Source organism: Molossus molossus, unplaced genomic scaffold (genome assembly GCF_014108415.1).
Source record: "Molossus molossus isolate mMolMol1 unplaced genomic scaffold, mMolMol1.p scaffold_m16_p_1, whole genome shotgun sequence".
Taxonomy (NCBI): Eukaryota; Metazoa; Chordata; class Mammalia; order Chiroptera; family Molossidae; genus Molossus; species Molossus molossus.
In genome coordinates this window covers 121,186,926-121,192,186 of record NW_023425344.1, presented here as the reverse complement: position 1 = coordinate 121,192,186, position 5,261 = coordinate 121,186,926, and the positions used below count along the sequence as shown (strand labels likewise).

At 46.2% G+C, this 5,261-nt stretch overlaps 1 pseudogene; it reads right to left on the bottom strand.

Annotated features, from left to right (window-relative positions):
- Positions 1 to 3,114: 3,114 nt before the first annotated feature.
- On the bottom strand, positions 3,115 to 3,796 carry LOC118642787 (annotated as a pseudogene).
- Positions 3,797 to 5,261: the final 1,465 nt, after the last annotated feature.

Genomic DNA, 5,261 nt, shown 5'->3' with positions numbered 1-5,261 from the left:
GATTGCATACTTTACAATGCTGACAGCCCACACACGGGCCACCCAGCATTGCCTGGTGACCCAGGAATGTGCCATTTTTATGTCCAAGAATAGCGTTATGCCCCAACTTTGCAGCTTGTCCCCCATCCCTGCTGACTTCAACACTCATAGAGCCTTTACCATGTACCATGAACTCTTTTCAAAACTTTACAAATATTAATGTGTTTGTTTATTCAATCCATTTAATGGATTAAGCCACTTGATCTATTTATTTTATTAATCCATTTAATGGATTAAATAAGGGAATGCTGAGGTGGACCTAGGGAGCTGTGGTGGGATAGGGGCCCAGACACTCCTCTCTCCCATGCTGGGGTGGCTTCAGTTGTGCTGTTCGTTGGATACCAGTTCTGCCTCCTGCCACAAAGCCAGCCTGGATTGGCATAGCCATGAGCAGATCAGAGTTTGGGGAAGAGCAGTGATGACTAATTAAAACTTCGGCTCAGAGAGGCCCTCTTGGGGCCAGGATTGCCTCAGTCAGTTCCCTTGGGGAGAGCCCCTAATTGGACCTCTGGGCCCTAGTAATGATGCAAGCTTACCAGGCAGAGGATAACAGGCAAGGAGAGAAAGAAACAGGTTGGCAAAAAATAATAACTCCCCTCCCATTTGTGAGGGAAGTGACTTGGGAGTCCCCAGACTATCACTTTATTGCTATATAACTTTGGATTAGTTCTTTGGCTTCTCTGAGCCTTCATTTCCTCAGTGAAAAGTGGAGATAATAAAAACTTCAACCCTGGAGGTTTGCTGTGAAAAGGTCTGCACAAAAAGTACCTAGCACAGTGCCTGGCTCAGAAGTAGGAATTCATAAAATTGGAACAATTATTATCATGTTGTTAAACCAGTGTTATTACCAAAGGTATTTCTTACCATAAGTTCATCTAGTTCTGAGAGTGTCCTGGGAGGGAAGAGAGGGGGACAAGCATTTGGTCAAGGGAGGTGTTTAGCCTCCCAGCTTTCTCTCCTGATGACCTGGCTCTGGGCCCTAGACCCCATGAGCCATGTAGAGGAGCAGGAACAGGCGCTGTGGGTGCTATAGGAGGTCAGGCAGAAAGTCACAGAGCAGTCTGGGATGCACATGGAACCAGAGCCTGCAGAGTGAAGAGGACCTAACTAGTCAGAAAGGAGCAGAGATGCTTGGTGAGGGGAAACAGCCTAAATAAAGGCCCAAGACCAGAGAGAGTGCGGAGTGCATTCAGAAGCCACAGGCAGCCAATAGGGCTAAAGTTGGGGTGAGCCAATGTGAGTGACAGCCACTCTCTTACATTGCTGAGGCCTGGGATATGGCCCTAGGTGACCAAAGTCTTGCCTAGTTTCAGAGTGGGCAGGGAAGAGGTTGCCACCTGTTTCTTTCTGTTTGCAGCAAAATGGAACTCACTAACTCTTCTGTGTTTGTGGGTCAGTCTCATCCTCCATCTGTGAGGCTTCTATCATCACAAAACACAAGCCTATCTCCCTGGGCTCTCCACTCTTTGGAAGATCACACAGGCCTATTCTCAGAGGGACAGGGTCCAGGCCAATATTCTGAGTATGACTGGCATCAGGTGAGTCCCAGACTCTCCAAAATGACCCAGCTTAATGATGTCACCTCTAGTCTCACAGGCTGCCTCCAAAGGCACCCAACCTATGTTTGCCTGGGCTACAGCAGGCCTGGAGGCCCCAGAACAGGACAGTGGGTCTCCCTCCTCCTTGGTACTCCCCCAGAGCAGAGCACTCTGCCTCCTAAGCACTCAGTGAGCCCTTCCAACAAGTGTGACCTCAGAACACAAGTCCTTTTGGGCCAGGGCCAGGGCCAAGGTATGAAGGAGACCAGGATGCCTTTTTTTTTTTTTTAAGTTAAAATGCTTCCTTTATTACATAAAGCCAATACAGCTAGTTCTAAGTTCAATAGTTGGTATGTCTCCATATTGTTCAAAGTGTCATGCCTGTGATGTTAAAGACAATCATTTCCAAGTGTCATCAGGTAATGATTTTCTGTGGTTGTCATCATTTGTCATACCTGCTCTCCATTTCACATACAGATAACAAACAGCTCTAGGAAATTAAGTTCTCCCAGGCCCCAGAGTAACATATACCTAATGTTCTTCCACACCTTATTATACCAGAAGCAACAAAGTTCTGAAGGAGAAACAATTAAAGATATCACAGGTGTCCCCAATTATCAATATACTGTTTTATGATTTTCATTAACAAAATGTATTACAATGGAGTCCTAATTTGCATTATAATTGGTTGTTACAAGATATTGCACATTCTCCTGAGGACACATCATGAATTCTCAAGATGCAAGGTCACTGAGAACAGTCTCCCATCTAGTAAGTGGCTGAAATAGTGCTTTGTAAGATCAGCACTGATTATAAATGTACACAATTCTGAGGCAGTCTTCATTATGCATTTGGTAGAATTAAAAAACTGCCTGACTTATTCTTACTATATTTAGTATATTACTGTTATTACATGTTGTGAGAATAATTTTCCATTGTTCGGTTTAGCTCAAGAGAGAATAAAAAATTGGGGCAAAAATTATATGCCCTGGCCAGTTTGTCTTAGTGGTTAGAGCGTCAGCCCACAAACCAGAGCGTTCCAGGTTCGGTTCCCACTAAGGGCATGTACCTGGGTTGCGGTTTGTCCCTGGCCCCGGTTGGGGTTGTGCAGGTGGCAGCCAGTTTATGTGTCTCTCTCATGTGAATGTTTCTTAAAAAAAAATATATATATATATATATATATATAACCAGATTATGATAAAGAAAGTAATTGTTGAGGTTAGCAAAGATACAATAACTCTCTTCATATGACCTTGTACAGTTTTGTGAACTGCATTATTAAAAATCATGAACTTAGCAAAAAACTCATCAAAACAGGCATTTAGCCAATAAGAATTTAATTTCACATCAATAAAACATTAGATTTTAGATTTATTTAGGGCTGTTGGCATGTTTATAGGATATTTAGTTTACTCTAACAGATGACAAGATAGCTCCCCCTCAGAGAGATCCTTGCCTAAACATATTTGCTTTACTTATATAGCAAGAGGATAACATTAAACATGGAAGCTTTTGACTTGTGGCACTGAACAATGGTCTACAAAGGGCATCCTTCAAAAGCTACAATTAAGGATCCACCTAGCTTTCCTGCAATATAAGCCTGATTGAGGTCTTCTGGTCCATTTGCTTGACATTCATATTTTATGCATTGACATTTTTTAAAAAATTTTTTAATTGATTTCTGGAGAGAGAGAAAGGGAGAGGAAGAAAGAGAGAAAAACATTTATGTGAGATCCAACGTCAATTGGCTGCCTCCTGCATGCCCCGTCCTGGGAATTGAGCCCCAGGATCAAACTGGCAACCCTTTGGTGCACATGACAACATCCAGCCAATGGAGCTATATCACCCAGGGCTGAAATTTCATTGCATCCTTGGAGCTCGCATAGCTCCTTTTACTTTTCAGAGGTGCTAGCTCTGTCTCACAAAGAAAACATCAACTCCTCTTTCTGGATTCCTTAGTTTCAAAGCTTGCATAGTGACAATCTTTCTCAGGAAGCATTCCCACAGAATGCTTGAAAGGATGAGTTATGGTTACACCAACATCTCCATCTAAAATCTCTTTGCCTTCCTCTATAATGTTGCACTTTTTGTCTGCACTGAGACCAAAAAAAAATGACAGCCTTCTTTTTCTTGATTTCTTCTGGTATGGAACACTTCCTAACTTTCATACCATAAAAAGTGCAACATACTTCATCAGCAAATTGCACTCCTGAGGCCATCTTTGCTGTGGGGATGGCAAGGATGTGAGGGAAGGAATTGGTTAGCATGGCCTCCTCACAGCAGCAGGACCCAGCCTCTGAGCAAGGAGGCTCTTGACCCAGGTGGCAGGAGGTAGGCGAGCACCAGGGGGCCCAAACACAACTGTGAGCACGTCAGGTGCTGCCCCGTCCCCACTCCCACCCACCTACCCAAGGTTGCATTTTAAAGTAGATGGCCAGCCCTAGTAAATCAACCATTTGTGAACAAAACACTGCCTGCTCTGGACCTGGGCCTTGGCCTCTCTTCTTATTAACCTCTGCCAGCAGCCCCCTCCCTCCCTCCTGTCAACCAGGCCATCTGTAGCTCACTTGGCTCCAGTTAGCTTGTAATTAGCACCTTAGCAAGCCTGACTGCCTTTGCACAGCTCCCCTGGGGAGGGTTTCAGGAGGTCTCCATGACCTCATGACCTAGGGCTGGGGCAAGTCCAAGCAGGCCAAGGAGCCAGACTGCAAGGCGCCCTGTACCCACAGGTGCCCCCCAACATTCACTGATATGGGTTTCCCAGCATAAGGCAGTGGTGTCAACTGCAGAACCTCTCAGGGATTGGGAGGTAGAGGAGTCCCACTCAAGACAGGGCTGCTCACAGCAATCCCCAGGACCCTGTAGCAGCATCCACACACCTCCTCAGCAGCTCTGCTTATTTGAGCACCCGTGGCTGGCTGGGATATCAGAGACATGGGCAGGGCAGGAGGAAGGGTAGGAGGACAGCCAAGTCCCAAAGGTCCCCTAGGGAAGGAGGCAAAACCAATTGGGGTCATATCAGGGAACTGAGAGGGGAGTGCAAATGGGGGTGGCCAGTGGCTAGTTGGGGCAGAGAAGGTCTCCTGCAAAAGAGGTAAGATTCTGTCAGAGATTGTGTGGGACCACAGCAAGTGGAGTGACTCTGGGATCTGGGGCAGGCCAACACATTCCCTGAATGGGCTGTTTACCCACCTTTATTTATTATTAATATTTTTAAAATCCTCACCCGAGGACAACCTGAGGACATGCTTAGAGAGAGGAAAGGAGAGAAACATCGTTCAGTTACCTACCATACACACCCCAACTAGGTATCAAACCCACAACCCAGATATGTGACCTGAATGGGAATCAAACCAGCAACCTTTTGGTGCACAGGACGATGCTCAACCAACTGAGCCACACCAGCCAGGCAGTTTCCCCACCTTTAACATCAGAACAATAATAGTAACAGCCAGATGTTCTAGAGAAGATTATAGGAGATGGAGTGTGGAGTGAGCAATAGTGCTATGGGGGGTGGGAGACAGGTGGCAGTGGCACCCAGGCTTTGGGGCAGGAGGTGAGCGTAAGGGAAGCCACCTCTTGTCACCTCCCCCACCCCCAACTCAGAGCTACACTGACCCAGGGAGAGAGGTCTTGATTGGGAGTGGGGGTCCCACCAAGGCCTGCTCAGTCTTGAGGAGGAGG